At 46.6% G+C, this 26538-nt stretch overlaps 1 protein-coding gene across 3 annotated transcripts in view; it reads right to left on the reverse strand.

Moving 5' to 3' along the window:
• Window positions 1-26538, reverse strand: part of LOC137662817 (USP6 N-terminal-like protein) — a 91100-nt gene that overhangs the window by 40290 nt on the left and 24272 nt on the right. Inside the window, exon 1 of one of the 3 annotated variants that reach the window (XM_068399533.1) lies at window positions 17392-17434. The exons of the other annotated variants lie outside the window; for them this stretch is intronic. The gene's annotated coding sequence lies outside the window, so the exon portion shown is untranslated. Of the gene's footprint in view, window positions 1-17391; window positions 17435-26538 lie in introns of those variants that run through there. 3 annotated transcript variants of the gene reach the window in all.

Below are 26538 nucleotides of genomic sequence, written 5' to 3' on the forward strand. Positions count from 1 at the left end.
TACCAAAGCCCCACGCAAGCATGTCCAGTAACAGAAAAATTCGTGGAAACAAGAAGTATTTCATCTGACACTGGAAAGTACAGAGAAAATGTCTCCTAAAGTTCTTTTACAGCCTTGAACCATATGCAGGACAGCATTAGGATACACAAAATTTTTAAGGAGTACGAAAGCAATCTTTTTTTAATTACAACGTAACCTTTCCCTTTTTTTTTGTTTGTTGGTAACTTCTAAAATTACCCCAACTGAACAGTCGCAGGCATTTTTTGCTATTTTTTTGTGCAAAAGCAACATTTTATATAAACAAGAAAATTTAATGGTTATGTTCCCTTTGAGGAAATTGTTCACACAAGAAGCCCTCCCCTCTTCTGTTCGTGGAAAACATGTTTATAAAATCCAGCCAGAGGCGAAGACTTAAGGCAGACATAATGCTTCAGCTTATGAAACGGCAACGGTCATGTAGGACACCCTGTTAAATGCAGCTCGCCAGCTTAGGAGCGAATATAAAAATGACTCAAGGGGTGCTGGGGTTTTGGGTTTTTTTAATAGTGTTGAAATCAACATCCAGGTCATTTAGTCAGGGCTCCAAGATAGATCTTACAATTCACAGTGTATTTGGCTGTTACCACTTTACCATGGTTGACGTAGAACTAAACCTGACACTGAAAATGGATCCATTGAGACTGCTGGGGTTGAAAGACAGACATGCCACTTTCCAGTCAGGGAAAAGGACATGGTACTGATATTGTGGAGTACACCATGTTACTGCAATAACAGTTTCTGTACTTCAGATATAAGTGCAATGAAACGATGCTCAGGGGAGTGGTGGAAAGGCAGCTGGGCAGGTTGGTGCTGGACGCTGGTGAGAGCTCAGTGTGGAAGAGGCCGCAAATCTCTCGGTCACTGGCAAGGCGCCGGTGCTGGTAGCGGGCAGATGGTGAGATGCCACGCCAGGCCGTGACCAGCGGCAAGCAGCATCAGCTCCTGGCCATCAACAGCAACCAAAGCAGTGCTCCTGAAACTGTGGTCTGAGCCCACACCGCCAACCACAACCCCGTGCAAGCGTGGAGCACATCTCCCTGTCGCTGCAGTGGGGAGTCCCCACTCCCAGAGCAAAGCCACGCCAGTCCCTGCTGCAGTGGGTGTAAACAGCTGGCGCCTTTGCACATGTGCTTGGGGGATAAAATGAGTCTTCCCCCTCCTCTACCAGCCCCATGTTCACCCCAAAGCCCCCAGTGGCACTTTTTTCCTTGCAAACACTCCTTCAGCATTTTGGGTATCTCCTAGCTAGCTCACGTCACCACGCTGCTGTCTCACGGGCTTTACCGCAACAGCAGTGCTTTCCCCTGACCCGTGGCAGCAAGGCCAGCCGCCAGCATACACCCTCCGTCAGGGAGATGGCAGAGCACTGCCACACTTCGTGGCATGTACCACCGTGTGACGACGTATGCCCCCAGCATCCCTAGGCCACTTCAAACCAGTGTGAACCAGAAATTCAGGCTTGCTGACTCAGCATCTTCCCCACCCCTGGTTTGGAAACCTCCTGTGATGATCGCAACATTAGGAGGAGGCACAAATTCAGCTTGGTTTCTGGGGGAAGAACGCTACGCCTGAGGACATCATCTGGCTACACCCTCCTTTTACCCCAGGAGGGACTCAAAGGCAGAAGGGTGGCACAATGAATGGCCTGAGCCAGCCCCATATTTGGAGTCCAGCTCCATGTGGTGCACGGAGAGCCCCGAGCAGGTCTGGTGTGGACCCGAACCTCCAGGTGCCACCATGAAGCCCAGTACCCACAGGGATGTACAACTGAGTGAGCCAGGTGACATGGGCCCACATCAAACCAGACATTGTCTTTCCACTTCTGGTTTTTTGGAGGCATTCAGGCAGCACCTTTGATCAAATATGCTTGAGAAAGCAACACAAGGAACTTCAGAAAAACCAATGCTCAAAACCACAGTGGATCTATTACCTACAATTACTGTTTTCCGTGTGCTCAGCATTTCTGATGTGAATAATGGACAGCAACGGAAGTGGGATAAAAGCAAGTCAAAGGGGACCACAGCAGGCTCAAGTCTATTAATGAAAATGTTTTAGAAGGGTTTTTCCAGTGAAAGCTGAGCTTGCATGGGAAAGGTGATAGTACGCATGGAAGAAGAAAAAAATTACAAAAACCCCCTTCTTGGATGAGATAAAAAATGGAGGGAGAAGTTTAAGTAGATGAGAGCCTGTGGCAGTGATATAAAGACAAGCATTTGGTATGATGGAGAACCATGCAAGGCTGCCCATAAAAGCAGCAGCAGATGCTATTCTCCGCAGGAAACAAATGAACACAACTCAAGTATCGCCTGTGTTACAAGATCCAGTCTTACTTAACCGAAAACACACTCAGCTAAAGGCAAAAAAAAAAAAAAGATAATTCGAACTTGAAAGATGCATTTATCTTAAAAATGCTTTAACATTCACCCAACAAAGCAACAACTAGACAGTTTACTTAAAACATGCTCACTTAAAACAGTTCACTTATAAACACAAAATTTCATTTAATTGCTACAAAAGACATTTGCAAGCAGGATGATTTCCTCAGCAGCTTGGGAAATGGGAATCTTCCTGTTCCAAGATCAAAACCTGGGAAAGCTGAATGCATCCTACTGAAGTGCAGCTGGACTCGGCCCTGTGCAAGAAGGCTTGGAAAAGGGAAGTTGTCAATAAAGAAACATCTGAGGGCAGTAGAGGGTGTTTTGACAGGAAAGGCACAAGGAAATCACTCTTTTTTCCTAAAGAGTGGGGCCAACATGAAGAATAAGATCCATGCTTGAGTTAGAACATGCCTGCAGGCCTTCAGATAAGACTTCAAAATAGAATAGCAACTGCACGAGAGTTTTTTGCATTTTATTTTTTACAAAACATCAAGTCCTTCAGCAGGAAGGATTTTTCCAGAGAACAGAGCTGGTTCGCTCCTTATCATCACTGTTAGTTGAGTAGAGAGGAGCCTCTGCGAGCCCACCCTTTAATTTAAAGCACAGTTGCTTCAGCCTTGTCCTGGCTGAGTACAAACCAAGGCGTTCATCCTCCTGGTTCCTATTTCCCATGTAAGCCCAGGCCTGGATTCCCATCTTGGCTCACTGGTCGCAGACCTTCCTTTAGCACCTGCTTCAGACAGATGCACAGCTGCAGTGAAAGAAAAGCAGCGCCTTTCGCACCTTCTCCAAGTAGCCTGTCCTCTCCTCATGGATATCTCCCCACCGGCTCCTCTTCTAGGACCCACTGCAGGAGGGCGAGCGCCAAATCTCTTTTGCAGCCGTAAAGCCTGTGCCGCGCTAAAGCTATTACGCATTTCTCCCACTTCCTTCCATTGAGAGAAAACAAAAGCTTGTACTGCTGCTCACTGTTATCAGAAAATGTTTGCTTTCCAGATTGTTTCTCCTCTCCTCGTTTCAGAAGGGTTTTCAGCAGAATAACAGGCTCGCTCCCAAAGAAAAGCAGCAGGAGGTGATTTGGGACAGAGGCCCTTCAGAGCCCACCTGGCAAATCCAGCCCAGAGCCAGGTGCAGCCCAGTCCTGCCCTTCCCATCCCTGCTGGGGACCACTCGCTCCAGCACCTCCTCCATCACCTTATGGGTCCTGCAGAGGAGACGATGCTCCAGCTGCATGGACTGGAGAGACAGGGCCAACTCTGCACCACTGACCTGGCTTGAAGTGGCTGGCACTGTCTTCCAGCTGCAGACCGTCTCCAGAAGATCCTCTGCCCGCTCTGAGTATCTGCTGTATCATACTCAGAGTATAATACTTTGAGTATCTGCTGTTTCTCTCTTCTCACCATGCACTGCTCTTCCTTCCTGCCAGATCCCTTATCACCACGTTTCACTCCAAAACCACCCAGATGAAACTTCCACTCTTGCTGATGATGCTCTTTTGTTCAGCGACTGAAGGAAACAGTCTCGCACCAGGCACAAAGCCTGCAGTGCTCCTGCCAGTGAGCGACGCAGAATTAAACACAGGTGTCACATGAAAATATAGTGCCAAGCTTACAGTTCCCCAAAAAGCACACACTCGATCACCTTTTATTTTTAATGTATTTTTTTTAAGCAACCAGACTATCAAGTGTCAGGTCCCAAAACCAAGAAGGGCACGAAAAGTCCAAGTATTATTTACCACAACCCAAGCTGACCCCTTGCAAACTCCTCACTGAAATCTGCCCACGACAGCTGATGCCAAGCCCAAACAGCTTTCACACAGACATGGTGGTTCCCTGCAACAAAAGCATTACCCAGACAGCCACTCTGTACCGCGAACCCTGAAACCAACGCAAGGGAAAATGAGGAGCTGCAGACCACGCGCTCCCGCAGGAACTCAAGCACCAGCCCTGCACTGTCTGCTGGTGAAAGCTCCCAGGAGGTCCCATCCAGAAGAGGAAAGGTCAGGTCTTAACTCTAGCAATCACTTTGGCATGAGGCTCTACCGAAGGCTGAACAGATTTTGAAAGTATGAGCTTCAAAATAAATAAGTAAATTCTCGGTCCAAGAACACAGGAGAAAAGAAAGACCACTTTGGCAAGTTTCTGGTGGTAAATGATTCATAATCTTCAAGCAAGATCCTCTTTACTGTGGAGTAAAGTAGGATCCAGTCCTGCCTAGCCCTGGAGAAGCACGGGGCTTGCAAGCATCCCCACACCCCCGCAGCCCCGCTCTCCCCCGCTGGCAACTGCAGGATGTGGCCTCGGTGTTTCGGGGAGCAGCAACCATTTTTTTTTTCCTGACTCAAGGCTGCACCAGTGACTGCATGCAGTATTGACACCTTCAGTAAGCTGGGCTGTTGTTTATGACGGTGCATGTGGTTGTTTAAAAGGCACTACAGCATGAAAGGACTTGTTGACAAGCCATACAGTCTCAGCTCAGGTAATGTTTCCTTCATTTCATTTATTGCCAATTAGGAGAAACTCCTCATCACTGATTCAGGTATTGTTTATATATATTTTTTTTTCTCAAGTAAACAACCACTTAAACACCTTCCTTGTCCCTTCCTCAGGCTCAGCCTAAGCCATACACCTCTCCAGCCCCACTGCCAGGTTCAACTTCCCCGATGCCCACCCTGATGCAACAGCATGCCGTGGGTGCAGCACAGACACCTCTTGCCTGTCCTTCCTCCTGCCTGCGTTTACGTGGCGTGCGCTTATTATTTACACTCAGCTCAATTGCTTTCCTCACCCAATGTCATCAGAGGCAAGCACGGAGAAACACATAACTGTGCAGTTCACTTGGGAAAGCCCGACCATCTCTGCTGGTAACTACCAAGAGACAGCATCAGCAACCCAACCTGAAAACATTTCTCCTCTCCTGCTTTTTATACCACCGCTCTTTGAGAAGCTTTTTTATGGCCTTTTCACACCACTTTGATGTCTGCAAAAGCCCAGGACCAGCTCATCTGACCCCCAGGATCTATGCTGGCTTTTCAGTCTGTAGATATCAGGTGAGGAGAAACCCAGCAGCCTGTGGACTGATGAAGATGACCTTCAGGTTTTACACGGAAATTTGTTGGCTCTCTTATAATCTCAGAGACAATAACATTTGTAGGTAAGTCCCAAGTGCCTCCAGAGTCAGCTACAGCCCAAACCTCTACACAAAGACCTGAAATTTAAGCTGCCATTCCTTACGCTTGCCCTCCCATGGGATTCCTGCACTACAGCATCTCCATCAGCACGTCATTCCTCTGTCCAAGCTCTCCTCTTCCAACGTTTTAAACGTCCAAATTTAGTTTTTGATCCCATTCTCAACCGCTTTTAAGAAGTAGACAGTGGCAATCTTACAGTTGCTGCAGCTGAGGGAAAGGCTGAAGCACAAGCCACCCCTCTGACCTGGGAAAGGTCCCTCACGAGATGCACCCAACTCTAACATTGCACCCTCTTAGGCACTAAAATCCACTAGAACACAGATATAAATACTTCTCCCGCCTGTGGGCTGCTCCTGTCTCTTCTCCTCCCCGCAGCAACATGCCTTTGGCTGAAAAAGCTTCTGGAACTATAAAAACTTTCAATAAAGTGTTAGAGAAATGTATTATTAAGAGAAGGTCATAAAAGAACAACAACTTGAGAATAGCTGCAGCTAAAAATACCTGATCCCTACACGCCTTCTTTAGAGAAAACATTATCAGATGTAACTTCCCAATGGAAAAAACATGTTTGTTTGTTTTTTAATTAAGGTGGTATTTTGAACACTGGATTTTCTTGCCAGGGAACACAACAAGAGACCTTGGGAAAAGACCTTGTTTGCCACCTCAAAGATCCCACTTTTCTGTGCCAACTGATGGTAAGATACTGTCTGAAACTGGCACCTGCAAATCTGTATTTTCTTCTAGCATAACCTAACTTTGCAAAATAACTTTCTGAAGAGAACAAAGTATTTTGGCCACCCATACTGAGTTGCAGAGTGTTTGTGCAACACTAATTTATTTTTATTTTTTAATACTTCAGAGTATCGAGGTGGAGAATGTGGGAAGGAGATAACATCAACAAGAGGTGCAGCAGTGCAGAGAAAGCGTCGGCACAGCGCTGGAAACCACCTCTCATCTGATCCAAATCCTAGGTAGGACTGGTAAAATCTGCATTATGGACAGACTGAATTAGTTACTCAGTCTTCTGCCCAAAGTCCTCACCATCTGTAAAGGTTGTAACTGATGTTTACTGGACAGCAAAATAGCCATGATGTACAGCAACCTGATGGCTTCCTTCAACAGTAGGATGAGCAGAATAAAGGGAGTCAATTAAATGCCTCCCAGCAGAGAGTTTTGTACCATTTCATTGCTTAAATAAGCTCTGGTTTATTGATCACATAGAAAAATACCCAGGAATTACTGCAGGCAGGTAAGGGAACGCCGGTGCTGACATTTTAACAAACTGAGCACATACAAGGGGAAGGTTAGCACACCACAGCATGCTTTTTCCTCCAAAGATGTAAATGAAATTCAGGAACAACTTCTCCATAAGGTGCAGAAACCTTGTCCAGGTCACACTCTTTACTTTCTAACCCCTAACAAATACACACCTTTCCCCCATTCAGAAATGCTCAAAACAATACTTTTTGAAGAAACCACACACACAAAATAATTTTGTCCATTTCTTTGGTGGCCAACTCTTACCCTGCTGTCCCCCCCAGTTGCCCCCTTCCCTTCACCATAAAACAAGCAGCACATCTCATATGTGCCCATTCCCCCTGCTCTCTGCCTGTCCATACAGGCATTCATACCTTTAGTCCACCTGCTCCCCTGTCAAAGTTATTTGAAACTGGCCCGATGCCACACTTAGTAGCATCAAAGACACTGAGTGTGAAAGCCTCCTGCTTCCCTAAGAAGTCAGGGTGAATACCCACCAAAAAGCACTTCAAAGGACTGACCTGAAAGCGATGAGCAGGAAGACAACCACAGTTATGTTATACTGTTAAAAAGAGGAGATGCATCAGTCTGCTGGGGGACCTCCCTGTGCTCTCCCCGGAGGAGGAGGATTGGGGTTATCTTGAAGGACAGCCATCAAGCAGGACCACAGAGATGCACTGGGAAAGAGGCAGGGCTCAGCTTCACGGCCACCGCCTCCCTCCATCCGCTCAGCCCGGAGGAACTTGGAAGACGTGCCCACATGATGTCATTACTGGGCTGGCGTCTAAATAAAGGAAGCTTTTTATAGAATTTCCCACTGACAAACTTAATCTAGTAAACCCCGATAGCCAAGACTTCATCAAGCAGAAGGGAAAGAAAAGGGAAAACAATAACCGTATCACTGCCGGTGCCAGAGCAGGTGGGCGGCATCGCAGGAGAGAAACCAAAACAAACACAAATTTACTCCCCAATACCTGCATGTTGGATAAAAAGCACAGGTAAGAGCAGCATGTAACGTTAAGGGAGATGTGTTTTTACACCATCTGTCACAAGGAAGTGCAGCCTACTTCTGCACCAGGGTAGGGGAGAGAAGGATGAAGATGAGGAGGGAGGATAGAGAGATAAAAATTTTCCTTAAAGAGAGTAAATAAAATGTACTTCCATGTCAGAGGGGTTTTCCAGCTTCATATTACTCATGTGGCAATTACTGTGCTTCCTAAAAGCAAACTGGAGGCTTCTGCATATTCAGAAGACTCTTGGCTGCAAACACAATAAGCTCAAATCATCAGCAAGCAGCATTTGCTGGAAGTTCTCAGAAAAAAAAATACTAACGAAAGCAAAACCATCCGGCAGTTCGGTCAAGTTCACGCGTGCCTGCATGTCATCCTCTTCTTCGTAACTCTTCATCACTTCCACAGTGCTACTGAGCAGTTCCCCTTCCTCCCTCCGGTTCTCCCTGCATCTCCAGCCAGGCATCCACATGGAGAGTAGTTGCAATAGCCTAGTGACTCATGCTGCAGTAATGTGGGTGGAAACTGCTCCCATGCCCAGCTTCTGAGGACACAGCCTTTTATGGTATTTTTAGAGTGGAAGCTGTTGTGGTTTGTAGCACTTTGCCTTTTGTCTTGCAGGAGCCTCAGAGAAAAGAGCTCATGCTTCATCAGGGCTTCAGGACGCAACTGTGAGGAGCCCATGCAGGTGATGAGCAAGCAAACGCCAGGCTCTGTGGACTTCCTCGCCCGGCCATGCCAGGGATGCTCACGGATGTCACCCACTTCGTGCGGCAGCACCACAGTTCATCCACAGGCTCTCCCATCTCCGCCATGGGTCGTTGGGTGGCTCCACAGCCCCACAACCTCCAAACTAGATGTAAGAGTGGGGTGTGGGTGTGAGCTATTCTGTGGACACCTTAACTACTGCAGCCCAACTTTCTAAGGAGTCATTCCCTGTGTACCCTGAGTCTTACTACCCTGTGGCACTACACTAACAACCTCATCATTATCTCCAGTGACAAGCCACCAGACATAGTGTTTCTATGTACCCTTGATGGGCTGCTGGCATATGAAAAGCTGGCAGGGCTGTCAAGTCCCATCTGTCTTCCCTCAGGGTGAGCCGTTATCTTAGGACTGCATCTCTCCAGCAAGTACAAAATTAACTCTGCAGGGTTTCTACCCCACCAAAATTTAGCTGAAACAGGGCAAGAAGTATTAGGGAAAAGGAGGCAGGGATCAAAGAATCACAGAATGGTTAGGGTTGGAAGGGACCTCTGGAGATCAGCTAGTCCAACCCCCTGCCAAAGCAGGTTCCCCTAGAGCACGTTGCACAGGGTCGCATCCAGGCGGGTTTTGAATATCTCCAGAGAAGGAGACTCTACAACCTCCCTGGGCAGCCTGTTCCAGTGCTCTGTCACCCTCAAAGTAAAGATGTTTTTCCTCATATTGAGATAGAACTTCCCATTTTTCAGTTTGCGCCCATTGCCCCTTGTCCTGTCACTGGGCACCACTGAGAATAGTCTGGCCCTATCCTCTTGACACCCACTTTTAAGGTATTTGTGAGTATTGATAAGATCCCCCCTCAGTCTTCTCTTCTCCAGGCTAAACAGACGCAGCTCTCTCAGCCCTTCCTCCTACGAGAGATGCTCCAGTCCTCTGATCATCTTTGTAGCCCTCCGCTGGACTCTCTCCAGTAGTTCCTTGTCTTTTTTGAACTGGGGGGCCCAGATGTTGCACTGAAACCAGGTTAAAAGCATCAGGGAGAAGCGCAGTAGCAGAAAGTGCTCTCAGGACTCATGGACCACAGCACGTGCAACTCAAACTTGGCAAGGTAACGAAGCAGACTCAGCTGTGCTCTTTAAAAGCAGAGGGTCACATGTGAGATTAAAAGAGCATCCCAAAACGTTACCCCACAGGCTTGAAAGAGGACTCTGGTGGCAAACGTGCAGCAGATTGCTTTACAGGTCAGCTCTTTGCTCTCCTTTATACCTGAAGCATTATCTGCTCTAGAAAGTTTCCGCACCCCCAATCACGACTCCAACCAGCCGCTGATTTTAGTCCTTTTAAAGCTGTTAAATTCAAGAGGAAATTAAATTATAATCCACACATGCCTAAAAAGCCTGGAAGTAAAGCTATCGGGATAAAGGAAAAAGTAATAATCAATCCTCTGATGCAAAGCCACTGACATTAAAGATATTTTTTTTATTCCTTCTGAAAACCCAGTGAGCTCTGGAAGGAGTCAGCCTACCAGTCAGGACAGATGAACAACAGACCACCCCTCCAGACAGATTTCACCGAGTGGGAAGATGCAGTGGCAGGCTGCTCTGGAGTGACTTCTCAGGTACAAGAGGCACAGCGAAGGGGAAGTCTGGGGGAGGTCTGTGTCAGCAAGCACTACACAGCCCACAACATACCTTGGAGGTAAGCCAGAAAGTCAACAGCAGCAGACTGCTGCAACAAAAAACCCTCCAGCCCTACTGCAAGTGATTCAATGCATTGCCCTCAGCACATCAACCCCCAGCATCTGCTAAACAAGATGCCCCACACCAGGGGGACAGCCAGAGCTCCCCAGACAGACCAAGATGGAGTCTTCTGCTCCACGAGCAGATGAAACACGTTTCCAAATTTAGGAAGTCTTCCTGCTATTAGATAACAGATCAAGATTACAGAATTTATGTTTAAAAAAAAAATATTACATGAAAGGCTCCACCCTGTTCAAAGGAATACAATGAATTTCCTGTAGTCTGGCCCTAAAGACCACAACATCACACCTGATTACTATCCCATCTTACTCCTAAGTCCTGCAGAGCCAGCTTGGTTGTAGGAAAGCAAAATGAGCTTTGCCTTGCCTCATTTCTCATTGAACTACTAACTACACATAGCAGTGGCTGTGTAAGAGGTAGGGCAAGTTACTTAATTTTCATTACCCTTTACTTGGACCAGCATTATCAAATTTGACTTAAAAAAAAAGAAATCAGGAAGAAAAACAAACTGAACACAGTAATCAGCCTAAAGCTCATATGGACAGAAAAGGGACACATCCAAGCCTGAACTGGGGCTCACATCTCCCACACCAGAGAGACCTCTCTGTATGAAGCCTTTAGTTATCAAAAACTAACATTCATACCCCTGGGGAAGCCACAGAAAGGAGGAAATGCCGGTTTGCCCAGACACACTCAACTCCACAGTTGCTGCATGCGACTTGGTGCCCCTCTGACCTCAGTGTGCTGGCAGACCACAGGGACCCTGCCCCACGAGACCATCCACCCGCCTTTGCCTCCAGCTGTGCAGTACAACTTGCATTTAACACCATTTTGATACTTTCGCCCACAAACAAGAAAGCTTCCCCAGCCAGCAGGTTCTCTGCAAACCTAAAAGCATCAGATGCCGGTTCCTACGGAGCAGCAACCTCCCTTAATGCAGAAGTCAGCTGGTGCCAGCGCAGCATGGACTTGGATGCATCCATGCTTGGATGCAACCAGGCTTTGAGGCTGATGGTGTCTCCAAAGGAGCAAATCCAGACAGTCCCTCCAAGTGCTTGCAGCCCTCTCCTCCTCCTCCGAGTGCTCCGGTGACCGCCCTGCTGAACCCCACCAGAGCTGGCATACAGCTCCCCAGAGCAGACCAGCCTGTGGCTTGCTGGGATGGCTGCGCGAAGGGATGGATGTCTTTCGCCGTCTTCTTCATGGAGAAAGGGCACCCTTTAAAAGCAGGCTATGGAGGATAAAAGGCAGAGGCAATGTCTCTCCAGAGGAAGTCATCTGAAACATGGGAAGTTCTATCTCAATATGAGGAAAAACATCTTTACTTTGAGGGTGACAGAGCACTGGAACAGGCTGCCCAGGGAGGTTGTAGAGTCTCCTTCTCTGGAGATATTCAAAACCCGCCTGGACGCGACCCTGTGCAACGTGCTCTAGGGGAACCTGCTTTGGCAGGGGGTTGGACTAGCTGATCTCCAGAGGTCCCTTCCAACCCCAACCGTTCTGTGATTCTGTGAAGAGGCACAGGCTTACAGCACTGGTTAGCTGGAGGACACAACCCTGGCTCCACTGAAATGAATGGGAACACCGCTAATGAATTTACAATGAAACTCAGATTTCCGCTAGTCTTCACACAAGGCCCATCTGAACTAGAAAGAAGTGTTTGCTGGAAAGGCTTGGCTTCTCCATGCTCCAGTTCCTCATGAGTCTTCCCTGCTTATCTTCTTCCTTCCCCCTCCCAAATTTGCAGGTGGGTTTATGCCTACAGCAGCTTCTGCTCCAGACACTTTTCAAAGCAGTTTGCATCATCAGGGTTGAGCTTGATGTAATGACTACAGGAACACTTGCAATGAAAAAAAAAAAAAAAAAAGATAATCCGAGAAATTACGTCCTTCACAGTATCTGCAGATGGTGTGTTCCTCCCAGCAGGACCAAACTGTTTAAAAGACAGGTAAGAGCCTTCTGGAAGAAGATGCGGACAGTGGCAGCAGACCCTAACATCCAACTTTCAAAGCCCTTTAAGATGAAAAGAAAGTTCTTCATTGCCATCCCAGCTAGGAGAAAAGAAGGGGACAGCAGATCATGACACAGGTGGCGCTTAAAACAGACTGCCCGTCATTTTACAGGAAGGGGGGAAAAAACGGCAGAAAGAGAAGCATCCTACTGTGTGCAGACTTAACAATCTATTACCTCCATCAGTCCTTTGCAGGGTCACAGCCTTCAGCTAAGGATCTGCTTGGCTGGAACCAGTCTGCAAATTATACAGTAACTGGAGGCTTTAAAAGCCTTGCAAGAAAATGCAATTAAATAAATAAAAATCATCTGGGCAGGTTCTATCCGACAACTCATTTTTTTCCCCAAGCAATACCACGCTGCACGGAGAGACGTGGCATAAATCAACCCACTTTGGCAGCACACATGTAGCCAGGAAGGGCAGGACACGTCACCAAGCTGGTACACAGGGAACACCCTCCAAAGGGCTCTGTTTACCCAGAGGGAGCCAGTGCAATCCCTACACAAAGCCTGTAAGTACATTTAAGGCTCAAAAGTCATCCGAAACAGGTCCATTCTCCCCTCCCACTCCATAAATACAATCCAAATTGGGTCATCTCCTAACAATAAATGAATGACACTCATTTAAGCCTCCACTGCAGTGCTGACATAATCTTGGTCCTTTCATTCTCCTTGTACCGCAAGTGCTAAAGATGCTTTTGTACATCCTCTGAAGTAGTCCATTTAAAAAACCATGGTAACTGGGGCATTGCATTCAGCTGCTGTTGAAAAAAAAAGCCATTCCCCTTCCCTCTCAGTAGGCTCTTAGGAGGCTTGGACAGAAAAACATAGCTTAATTCAAACTCGCCTCCACCAGGATGGCTGGAGTTGGGCAGCAGGGATGAGGGCAAGCATGACTACTGGGTACCACTTGGGTCCGTGGTGTGAAGAACACCAGCAATATGATGGCATATGGAGAGAGAGAGCCCTTACCTGTGTCCTGCAGCTAAGCAGCATCCAGAAGTCCTATTTTAAGTCACCGAGCATGACAGTGCAACTGCAGCATTCAATAGATAACACATCATATTTTCTTTAAAAAACATTGAGTGCTCCTAAATCTCTCCAATTCTTTTTAGGGGATGACAGGATTATTCAGTCCAGTATTTTAGCATGACAAGGACTGGACCAACCAAGAAGCAAGATTTTCTATTATCTTTGCATGGCAGTAAAAGTTAAAGGGGTTTTGGTGGTGCTTTTTTTCTCTTGCTCATTCCTAACATCTCAGAGCTGTGACACTTTCCTGAACCACAGCTTTTGAAGTTTGTCTGCTGGCACTGGCATCCTCCTCCTTTCTGAAATGGAAACATTCAGAGGTGTGGGCAGAGAGATCAGGTGGAAAGAACAGGGCAGCTCCCACTAAAAAAGCCATTAACTGGGAAAAACACACCTTTGCAAAAAAGGGACATTTGTCTAAGATGGAAGGCCCATTATTTGGTTTTTTTTTTTTTAAAGAAAAACATTTATAGGTCTGCGTTCAGACAGGAAACAAACAAACAAAAAATCACATACACCCTGCTCACAGCCAAGTTTATGAATGTTTCAGCAACTGCCTCCTCCTTCAAGCAGCTGCCCAAATGCTTACCCAAACCTGGGCCCTCTGCCGCATCATCCGGCTGCCCTAACTAATGAGCTCCTCTGCTTGTAAACCCAAGCCTTGACAGACACTCTCTGGCACATGGGTAGGTAACACGTTCGGCACAGCCACAGATGCTCACTGCTCCCAACCTGCCGCAAGGCTTCTCCACCTCCTGCACCATGCACCTTGTGGGACACCAGCCCCTTAACTTCAGATCAGCAAAGGCTGGCACTTTGCAGCTCTGCTGCAGCAGGAACACAGAAGATCAGGAAAAAGCTCTCCAACAGCACTTGACTCTGCTTTGCAAATCCAGTCTGTGCCAAATTCCATCTCACAGCGGAAAGGACACATGGGCACACCAAGCCTCACAGAAGTTTAGCTCCCAGCACCACTAATGCCAACTACACTGTGGCAAGTCACCTTGTTTAATGCATGTTTAAGGGCATGTAGTGATAGGATGAGGAGTAACAGTTTTAAACTGAAAAAGGTAGATGTATATTAGATATTAGGAAGAAATTCTTTACTGTGAGGGTGGTGAAACACTGAAACAGGTTGCCCAGAGAAGTTGTGGATGCCCCCTCCCTGGCAGTGTTGAAGGCCAGGTTGGATGGGGCTTTGAGCAACCTGGTCTAGTGGAAAGGTGTCCCTGCCCATGGCAGGGGGGTTGGAACTAGATGATCTTTAAGGTCCCTTCCAACACAAACCATTTTATGATTCTATGATAACATCTGTCATCTTTGGTCCATGCTCTCCTCCTCCCTTCAGGGGAAGGACATGTCCATGGCATACTTCAACAGCAGAATTTTGGTGTTGTGCTGCCACGAGGTTCTTCAGGAACACGAAGGACCAAAGAGAGCGACTTGCATTTGGAGCAAGAGATGGAGAAGTCTGCAGTGCTCTGTTGTGGGGATGTTGTGGGGAAAAACAGCAACTAAATGCTTTTCAGAGAGCAGATGACAGCAGCCTGGTTTTGCTGCTGCTATTCCTAGAGTAACGTCAGTCACGTTCTGGTCCCAGATGAAGAACAAATCCTGCACACACAGCGAACATAAGCCTCACAGTAAGCCATGACAGGTACCATGGGACAACCCAAAAAGCAAGAAGAGAGGAGAGGTCCCATCGAGCCATCAGCACTCAGGCCAGGCAGGAAGCTATTTCCTCTGCTCAGACCCATCATCAATTAAATTAGTCAACTTACTGTTTGGGAACCCTTGCCATGGAGAAAGGCCCTTCTCAATCTGATGTAGCATCAGCCACCAGAACATCGGGAAGGGGGAGAGTTTTATGGAAATACCATTAGAAAAAGAAACCAAGAGACACAGGAAAAGTTTCACCAAAACCAGTCACCACCCAGTTTCTACTCTGTTGCTGTTGATGGATCTCCAATCCTCTCAACCTGAACCAGCACAGAGAAAACACAAGGCTTGGCAGAGAAATAGAGATCTGTAGGCTTAACTTCTAGCCTGCTCCCTTCAGCATCCACCTTAGAGCAAGAGCCCTCACTGTTCATGGTAACTGGCACAGCTTCCCCTTTGCCTCTCAATTCCATACCAAGTAATACCTCTATACGCACAAAACAGAAATCCATAGACATGCAAAGAAAAACCTTTGCTGAGGGAAGACCAGAAACACCCACAGCCACCACAGACCTGTCCTCCCCATGCACCACAGTAAATTAAGCTGCTGGAAAGTGGAGCGTGACAGCCAATTCACTGGATGCATTATTATTTCCATCAAGCCATCTCAAGCAGTAGTGCCCTTGCATAGAAACCTGTGAGCTGGGCTTTGGATGTGTTGGATTTTTATGTGTATGGACATCAGCTCTGGCAATTTTGAGGAAACAGGGCTGGTTATTTTCTAATCACAGCATTTGGAAAACTGAAACGAGTTCGTTTGCAGCTTTCAGTACTTTTAACTGAGTGATTAAATGGAGAGAGCAGCCAACTTCTGTCTTCCTCTAGATGAACTGCTGAGATCGTGCTGTTAGCAAGCATCTCTCTCACTTCATTTTTAGCTGGAAAGACAGACAGCGCAAAGGGGTGTCCAGCTACAGAACGGAAACACTGATAAATTGCCTAATGTTTCAGCAAGAGAATAAATGCAAGATGTGCAACAAAAATACCTGCTGAGTAATAGATGTGGGGTCATGTGGGCATGTTTCCAAATTCCTTCTCTTCAGTATGCTCAACAACTCCTCCAGCAAGGAAATCAATGCAATGAAGTACAGAACACTTTTTCAACTAAGTCTGCAATTACCCTATTTTCTCTCCAAGTAGAAGGTCAGTTCTAATCCTCTTCGAAGCATCCACAAAGCATCTGCCTAAACACAGACTCCAGAGCAGCACAGTCAAGGCAGACAGTATATCGTCATGAAATATTAACCTGTGGGCATCACGAAAAAGGCATCTATGTACTGAGGCCAGAAACAAAACAACCTGCAGGAGCCACTGGTGTCATGCAAACCATGTTAGGAACAAAGAACAACTGTTCACAGTGAAAGACCATGAGACAACAGATTAAAAGTCAAACAGAAGGAGGAAATACTTCTTCCAAGTGACCCACAATTGGGCAGTGGCATGTTCTGCTACTCAGAGCAAGTTACAGAAAGTGTCTGCAAAGTAACATGCAAACTGCAGGAGAACAAGACCATCTGCAGCTGTTAAACCCAGCAACTCATTCTCCTTCCCTGAGGATCCACTCTGGTTGTCACTAAGGGTGTGATACTGGCCAAGTTGTACCTTGACTGGACCCAGTATGGCAGGTCTTCCACTCTCAAGCCACCATACATTGGCATTACAGCAAAGCTGGGAGAGGTCTGGGCTTCAGCATTTAAGCCCTGTGTCCTGGCATCTTAAGAGACCATCTCTGCCAAGGCTCTGCAATATGAGCAGACCAAGGAGGATCACGGATACTTCTAACTGTCCTTGCAGAAAACAACCACCACCTGCTCTCTCTTGGGCAGAGGATTCAGAGGGGAAACATTTTCTCTGGTGCAGAGCCCCAGGCAGTGAGACACAGTATGTCCTGTCTTCTCCACAGTGTGTCACTCTGAAAGAGAAACTGCAAGTGTTCAAATGGACAAGAACAAGTGCAGCAACCTTTCACCAACCCAAAGGCAGCTCAGACTCCAGGACTGAGATCCCCAATGAGTTCCACAAAGTTTATCCAGCATCCACAACCACCAGCCCACTACAAAATGCATGCACTCTCACAATTAATGGGCCACAAACTTTACAGAGGAAATCTGAGGGCAAGAGGCATCTCCATCTGCCTGGACATCCCTGCCCCACTGACCACTGCAATCTTAGATGCTGCAACAAGCAGATTGTGCTTACAAAACTCTTGCACCACCAGTCAGGATGAGCTTCCAGGAAGACAGGCCAGGATCACCTCTCTACACCACAGCTTTTCCACAGCACACACTTACCAAAACCATTAATTGATGGATGATGCTGGAAGGCTGTAAAAACCGGTACACACACAAGGAAGAGGAAAACGGTGCTGTGTCATGCTGCTGAATAGAGAGGGTTTTAAGCCACTTTGTTCCTGCACTTGTCCTCTGGCAGGTGAAGGACCAGGCACTGTTTCCAAGCTGTTCCTCTGTTTGACCAAGTGTCCAAGTCGAACCCCGGCACAAGCAAACCTGATAGGGCGAAAAGGTCTCTCATCAACAGCTGAAATGTTCATGGCAGGGAGAACGGTGATCAGCTCCACTTTAGGGTTGCTCTGTCAGAAGATGCATGAAAGCAGCAAGGTCTGGGAAACAGGTTAATGGCTCACACAGAGGACATCTCCGTTTCCCTTGAACCAGGAGCAGATGCAACACCAGTAATACATAGCAGATATCAACGAATCTTCTCCCTGAGACAACCAACCATCCAGAACAAATTAGCACCAAAAAAATCAGGCAGAGATCTCTTCTGAAGGTTTTTAGCCACTTCTGCCTCGAGAGGGGAAATCATAAGGACTTTATACAGATCATTCAACTTGTCCTCCAAGCCAAGGCACCTTGTCAGCCTTCTGCCTCAACGTCAGAAATTGCGTATGCGCATAAGAGGAAGCACTTGCTCGCTGCTGTAGCTACTTTCCAACCGGGCTGACCAAATCTTCCTGTTTCTCTGTGCCCCTCCTGTACTTCCCACTCTCGGCAGCTGCTTCAAGCATTTGTGCACATTATGAGCAACCAGGAACTCTCACACCAGGTTACTCCCTTCTGACTACAAGGAGCCAAGACTTTTAAGGTATTAAAATGATAGGTTACTAAAATTTTATGAGGATGCTCTCACCAGTTGCTGGTTAAATAAAAGACTTAAAGCTGTACAGACATGACAGACAGTAATAATGAGAGTAACGGTCACAAATAAGAACTCTAGGCCAGGCAGCTCTCCCTCCACAGAGAGGTGAAGATAAGCAACATGGCAGTAGCCACCTCTGGGGCTGGCAGGGACCATTGGAAAGACACACACAGAAGTGTGTTATGCTTCAGGGCAGACAAAGCTATTCACTGAGGTTAAAACCAGGACATCCCATCAACGGGGTCTGTGCATTCATGGTCCCCCAGCTGTGAGAAAATGAGAGCTGACAGCAGTGTCAATACAAGCAGTCTGTTCTCTCTCCTGTTCACTAGGTTTACGTGCCAACAACGCAGCCTGCAGGCATATCATACCTGCTCTTTACATTCGGCATCCAGCTAAAACAACCCTTGCTCTCATTTCTTCTCCCACCTCGTACCAGCCAGGCTGGCAACTTAGGAGAGTAAGCAGAACAAATAGCCCTCCTGCTCCTGTGTTTGCAGGGATGCATCCTTAACCCAGCATTACAAATTCCATAGTAATAAACACACCAACCTAAGCATCTCTGCCTTCTGCCAGACTTTCAAATAAACCAACCCACCTCAGCACGAAGCTAAATGTCCTGCAGACCAGGGCTCCTACCGTACCACCACGGGGAGATGCTTGTGCAGAGCAGCCAGGCAAGTCCCTCGGTGCTGCCACACACCGGCGCAGAGCTCTGCTTTACCACACAAGCCGAAAATGGAGGCAAATGCTGGGACTGGGTTCCCTTCCTCCCCACTGTACTTCTCATGGCATCAAAACCACGGTGGAGAACAGAACCAGACCTGCTCTGGAGAGGTGCATCTCAACCCGACTAAAAGGAGAAAGATCTGAGACATTTCCTGCATCCTAGCTCAGCATCTTCCACTACTCTTCATCAGCCAGCCTGCTTTTGCCTAGGATTGCACCATAGGACCATCTTGATCACCATCATCGGACTACGAAATGCCTGCTATCTCCAAACTGCATGTTTCTGGCCAAAGCAGCAAGCCTTTGGAGGTCTCTGATGACTTGTTTTTTCCTCCCTCACCTATATCAGTTCATCTGAAGAGCAGATGCTTCCTTGTTAGTTTTGGTTTCTGTTTTGTTCGGGGGTTTGCTCGCTTTTCTTATTTGAGTTGCTCTTAACAAAACTCCCAGCTTCGGGCTGTGGTGTAACCCGTGCATTACACGGGCTGGCAGACTGCTCTTTTTGATCTGCTAATAATGGCTGCTTTTTTTTTTCTCTTCAATTCCACAGTATGTGAATAGCTCAGCCTCCAGAGAAAAGATACAGCAATTCCATATATCTCAAACCAAGCAGAGTGTTTCAGTGCAGAGCTTGCAACACACACACCGAGTTGTTGCCCTCCAGCATCTGCTCTGTAGATGGAGCACACCTTGGGACAATGTTACCAAACTGAGAAGGTTGACAACTCCTTGCCTCTTTGCTGTGGAGGGTGTCCCAAAAATCCTCTCAAGAACTCAAGAGCATCCAATAAGCATCCGTCTCCCTGCTACTTTCATAAATTGTAATTCTAAATTTGGAAGGAAAATAATGTAAAACTGAAATGAATCCAAAGACTTGTCTTTGGATTTCCCACCAAAAAGCAGACAATTGCCCTATTTGCAGATCAATACAGCTTATAAAGTACTCACTAAGCACAACTGCTGTGACTTTTCAAGTTTAGTCCACTACCCGGGGCAATCCTTCATTAGATATATTAAGTATAATATGAATAGTTATGTCTACAAGTACGGTGTAAAAATTCACACTGTACACATTTTGCAGGGTGTTCATATCATATCAATACATAAATCATATTTTCATGTGTGCAACTGCAATTATTAAGAAAGCATTAGGCATCTAGCTTCTAAATTATTAACACCAAGTCTGTTTTCTCACGCCTCAACCTTGCAGCTTTTGCAATCTTATTAGGGACAGCAGGAGATTATTTTATCATGGATACGAATACAAACATGATGAGAGAGCAAGTACAGCAGAACAGAACTGCCTTGTACCTCCACAGCATGCCAACTTGGAAGGACAGAATCAAAGTGATCCTTGGTAGTGCAGGTATAGGAGCCATTTTAGGTATACTAGCATACCACTATCATTACCTCAACAGCATAACTAATGTGTGAGGGCAAGGCTATAATAACAGGCTCTTTAAAAGGTGTGCCAGCTGCAAACCCTATCCGTATTATTCTATGTGACAAAGTGTGCCAAGCCTGATACTGTGCTCAAGTAATGGAAAAAACAGACTTTTGGGCAGATCCCCAGGACAGCCACTCACAAGCAGACACAGCGGCTGGTTTTTCCACAGACACTGAGCTGGGTACGCTTGCAGGCTTTTCCATACCAGACATACAAAGTCCCTCGACTCAAAGAAAGTTTAATCCAAAGGGTTTCCATCAGGAAAGCAGAAGTCTCTTTCACAACACGCCTGCCAAACCTCTAAGGCTAGAAAGCTCAAGCAAGTTGTATAGTCCATGGATATTTTTTTCCGTTTTCTTTTTAATTTTTTTTTCCCAATTAACATACCAATAGCCTTGGCATCAGGCTACTTACAGAAATGTTCTCTCTCCAGGCTATAACAAAACATTTACCCAAGAAAGCTTCTTAATTGAGGTAGAGGATCAGCTAATTTAAACACAACCCAGCCTACTTGGAAGGTTTTTAACACACCAGGCAAAAAGAGTCAAAGAGAAAAACCGCTGCAGCACCGAGATGACTACTACTCGTCTAGTCTTGGATGCCTGAAGGGCATCTCCATTTTGGTGGCAGAAAGAGGAGGAAATGGTGTTTTCACTGAGAAATAATATTCAGACAACTGCCTCAGTTCCGGATTCAGGCAACTGTCAATTACAAGCCCTTTTGAAAATTACATTTTTTCAATTGACCTCTAATTCTAACCAGGTTTTTCAAGGAGAAGCATAATCAACTTCTTACCTTGTACCTTTGGCATTTTTAGGTAATCATGACTGCACCTAAGGGATGCTGCAGTGACATGGTTAGGTCTCTCATTAAATTATTCCTTCATTTAACCTACGCATAAAGCCTTCTGAAGGCTGAACACCAGTATTTTTGGCTGGTACCTGAAAACAGCCAAAGAAACAGCTGCTTACAGCAACCTGACATAACACGAGGTTAAAGAAGGAAAGAAAGTGCATCTTTTCCTACAGAAATAAAAGTCATTACCATGCTTGGAGTATTATTCCAGGTCAATATAAGGAAGCACTGCATGATTTTGAAGAAAAATAATTAGTACCCCTCCACACCTATCACCAAGCTTCGCAGAGGGGCTGACACAGCGAGGCATGACTTGAAAAGAGGTCAAGGGCTGAAACAGGAGGATGCAGCCTCCTCTGCTCCGAGACCAACCCATCACCAGGAGCAAGCACGCATACTACAGCTGCCCTGCCACAAAACCTAACCAAGGAAAAGCACCTCCCCAAAATACTCAGGAAGGCTTTAACTGTGATTAAAAGTACTTCACATGAACTCGGAAGAGATGCTCTGAGAAATGTTCCTCTCATGTGGTTTCTCTAACGGTATAGTCATTACAGCATAAAGAGGAGAAAATAATTCATTCAACATGCACTCGGCCTCTAGTTGCTTAATCCAAACATTTCTCTATGACCATTTAAGCAGTCAGATGTCATGGATGCTGTTTTGACTAGAAGACGCGCCACTGGTTTCTCACATGTGGATTTTATTGCAAAATTCTGGTGTTACACTGGGAAAAAAGCTAATTCAAAGGATAAATGAGAACAACAACTTGAGAAAAGGATATTTATCTCTACACGTGTCCCATTCTCCCCCTCCACCTTTTTCTTAATATTTTTTTCCCCTATCTTAAGGGACACAATAGCTGAGGAGCGTGTTGTTCGGTAGAGCACATCCAACTCAGTTGTCAGCTGCGGCAAGTACTAGGATTGCACCGTTCAAACAGTTAACGCTCAGGAAACTTATCTCCTGAGCATCAGATCACAAGCTGCAAACACTGCAAGGTCATGGCAATTAGCTGGCAGTTGAGAAGATCTCAGTGACTTGCTGTGGGTGGCTCGCATCCCGTCCCTGAGCAGTTTGCTCATTGCAGTCCTCCCACTGTTGGCAGACTCCCAGTACCCAATGGGCAAGGAGATCTTGTCCCCCTCGACAAGATCAATGTTCATGAGCAGAGAGGGGAAGAAGTCAAGACACATGCTAAAAGACACCACTGCTATGCCACAAATACCGTCTACCCAGGCTGATATAACCCAAAGCCTTTTACCGGTATTCAGTACTCAAAGGGGAGGGGGAAAACTCAAAAATGCAAATAAAGTCCACTTCCCACTTAAAAGATATTTAGTTTCAAAAAAATCCAAGTGGAGAAATTCATTGCTGCAGCTCATTTTAAATTAGGGAAGCAAACCTAAGTCTTTGCACAGCCAGAAGCTCACCCTGTGAACAAACCAAGGGAGGTTTGCAGATGTATGCCATGCTGACCACAGGGTCCGGCTTCCGAGTTCAATGTAGAGATAAATTACTTTGGTGCAAAGCTATGTCAAGCCTGGTAAATGCATATGCATACAGATCCTAATAATAACCTTTTATTTCTGGAGGGAATTGGCAGGGGAAAAATAGGCACTGGGCTGAAAGAATAGAACAGATTTAACACGTGGGATGCTATGTAGAAACCAGAAGTAGCAGGGTTTGTTATGTCGTTAGAAACGTTTCAACAAAAGTCAACTTCACTAAGCTTATGAAATCCTGCTTAAAGCTGAACTTGGCATAACCTTAACTGAAATCTGGCCAAAAACCAAGCAAAAAGCCCGCAAGAATCACGCTTTCAGAAACTCAAATGTGAGCGCTACAAAGTCAGTTTTCCTGCCTGGAGCTTTGAATACAAGACCTTCTGTAACAGGAAAAAGGTATTTTCTGCAAAGTGACCCAAAGGACTCCAGAAGCATTTAGAAGACTGCTTTAGTTGAAGTCAAAAGGGAAAAAAAAGCCCATAAAATTGGAAGACCATGTGAACAATGCTGAGCTATTCATTCAAAAATGAAAGCTGTTGCTGGGAGGGATGGGGAAATGCCCACCACAATAGCTTTGGAAAACACTGCCCAAAACCCTCAGGAAAGAAAGAAAAAGAAAAACATACTTTCAGAAATCAAGGATGATAAAAGTAACGTGAAGGAATTACAGCAGTTGCATGCTAGGAAATAAAGACCAAAACGAAAACTTCCATGGTCGAGCCGTTCATCCCAGCTCCCACAAGCCTGGTGTTCACGCGGTTTAATCCCGTAGGGCACTTAGCAGAAAACCAGCGTGGGGTTTTTGGCAGCTCCCAGCACTGGCTCCATGTTGGGGTGAAGCCCCCCCCTCCCCGGTCCTTCCACGACTCCCACCCAGCGTGGGACCAGCCCAGCCACCACGCCTGGGCTGCTGGCACCGCGCCTGGAGGCTGTCTCTGCTTAGCAGAAAACAAGGAATGAAGGACTGATTGTGGAGGGAAGGAGGTGCCTCCTCGGCCGTGCAAACCCCTCTCTGCCCTCACATGTCTCAGAAACAAGCCTCACCTCCTAACGTAAAGGGTGAGGGCCCTCCCAAGATGGGACAACACGCATGTGGAATAAATACGGGGCTGCGGACGGGAACAGCAGCAAACATCTCACTTGCCCTTCCATTACTTAAAGAAAATATGTGTCTGCTGCTTCGTCTTCTTCTTCCACAGATCCCTCCTTTAAAAAAATCCTCATTGCAGGAGACAGACAGCATGGGCATCTTTTAAGCCGCCATCGATCTTGCAGCAATAAATCTGGGCATATTTAAATGCAACCTGCTAAATCACTGGGAGACTGCGCTTCTCCTCGGTGTGGTCCTCACTGTGCAACACGGAGGTATGGAAACACACGGGGGCTGATGGTAACACTATCAGCATCATTGCACACCACACACGTACCAGTCCCTGTCCTCCTAAAGCAGCCTTCAGACAGTCCCATTTCCACCCAAAGCACAGCCAGCGAGGCCCCAAAAACAGCTACCCTAGAAAAAACTTTTTTTAAAAAATGGGTATTTCAGGAATGAGTTAATACACCTGGAAGTACCAGCCACCTCCTTGCAGCAGCATCTTTCCAGCCTACCAAAGCCTATCACAGGCTCTGTGACAGCAATTTTGTAGGGTTAGAGAACATAAACAAAGAAGTGGACAGCAAGCTGCAATTCTAGAAACCTACCAGAAACCTTTGCCTTCAGGTTGCCATTTCCACCTTCTTCCTCAGCCTCGTCTTCCTGCACCTTGGCAGCCTGGTGCGGGACCCTCCAGCATCCTCTTAAGGGCCCTTAGAGAGTAAAGTCCAACCACAGTTGCATGCTGGCCAGCCGTGACTTAACTCTGCTTCTCCTCTGCTGGCTAAAAAGCCAGGAGCAACGCAAGACCAAAGATCCTGTATGGCCAGAAGACTGCAGTTCACATGGACCGCACCATCTGTAGCATCTTGGATCCCAACAAGGGATCAGTTTCATAAATCACCAGCACACCAAACCCAAGTCTTCCAGCAATGCTATTGCTCTCCTTCCCTTGCCTTCAGTTACAATATCTCAAAGACCTAAAAATACCTCTTTATTATTTAACATTCCAGCAATTCTTGGCTACTTAGGACAAAAAAAAAACCCCAACCCTTATCAGAGGAGAGCAGCAGGACTCCAAAGCAGAGCACTGGCATTTGTCTGGAAAAAGTGGTACCACTCAGACAGTCTCAAGCAAGGAGCAAAACACAGCCAAAACAAATCTTAACGAAAGCTGTATCTTTTATCTGAGGAAAACAAACAAGTGAACTACACAAAACTCAGCCAAAAAGAAAAAGCAACACTATCCCTCGTGAAACTGATAAAAGATAGCCCGTTGCATTTCTAGCTTAAAGAGAAAAAACAGAATATCCTTAGTGTTTAGTTTCTTTCTAATTCTGGGATATGTTTTTTGGCAGCAAGCCTGGGTTTCACCTGAGGGTAATGCAAAAAGGAACACAAAAAACCCTCATGTGAATGACAACTGAAGAGCAGCCATCTGTGTGGGTGTTTCTCTTTCCAAACCAAACTCGGAGTGAAAAGGGTTTTCCAATGAGTCAGCCAAGGAAAGGGAAACTTCATCAACGGTCGCAGTGGGATCTGCCTGGAGAGTATGCTTCATGCAAGTATCAGGGCTAAACCCATTCCCCCTGCCCGCTACCAGTGGCCCTCCCAGATGTCCCTCTGTCTGCTGTTCCTTATCTTCCCTTTTAAAAACTGCAGCGAAAGCTGCTGGGAAGCATGCAATGCGTGGCAAGTAATTACAGAGCAAAGCAGAGCAGAACAACCTCAAGGGAGGTGACCCTCCACGAGAAGCCTGCATGTGAAAGCAAATCGAAAGACACTTAAATTGGCACTGTCAGGCTTAGAGGGCTGGGTAAGCACCAACTGTGAAATGTTCAAGGAACAGATCCACATGCCACAACTGCTCACCTGCGCTACATGACAATTTTTAAAAACGGAGATCTGAACCTTGCGAAAGTCAGCCCCGTCCTTCTCTGCAGGTAACGCAGAGACAGCTTCCCACTGCTGCAACCACACATGCAGTCCTTGGTTTCAGCGTTCAGCCACAGACGTGGCTGCTCCTCACCTGCCAGACGACCTGGGGCTGGAGGCTGCCAGCCAAGTGAAGCTCTCAGCCTGCTCAAAACCCAGCATATTTGCAAGTCACAAAGTCAGGCTAGAGCAGATGGAGTCTTGAATTAGGCTGCTCAGCTTCCATCCAGCTCCTTGCAGAGCAGCTCCTCTACTGCCCCTGGAGACAGGGTATTGCTTTGGACATAAGCAGTTTAGATGCACATTTGGTCCAACCCAGGACAGCTATTTCCATGGCGTCTTCGCCAGCAGATTTCAGTATATGCCCGCATACTTTAAGCATAGTTCAACAGTATCAGCAAACATTCACTGATAGGAGAAATATTTTCCTACCAGAGTACTCAAAGCTCGAGGTGGACATCTCCTCCTTCAAGCACTCGCCCAGTGGAGCAAAACCCTCCTTGCTTTCACCCGAGGGTCAGAAGAAAAGCTGACCCAGGGATGTCCCGAGATTCCTGCCCATTTCGTTACAAGCCGCCGGCAAAAGGAAATTGAGCTGGATACTCACATGCTTAAGGCCATTTAAAGTACAGACTGGTTTTCCTAACATATCAGGGTTCTTCTGGCCCCTGAGGGCAACAGACAGAGAGGAAGAGAAATAAGTTTCGGGGAG

Source organism: Nyctibius grandis, chromosome 4 (assembly GCF_013368605.1).
Source record: "Nyctibius grandis isolate bNycGra1 chromosome 4, bNycGra1.pri, whole genome shotgun sequence".
Lineage (NCBI taxonomy): Eukaryota > Metazoa > Chordata > Aves > Nyctibiiformes > Nyctibiidae > Nyctibius > Nyctibius grandis.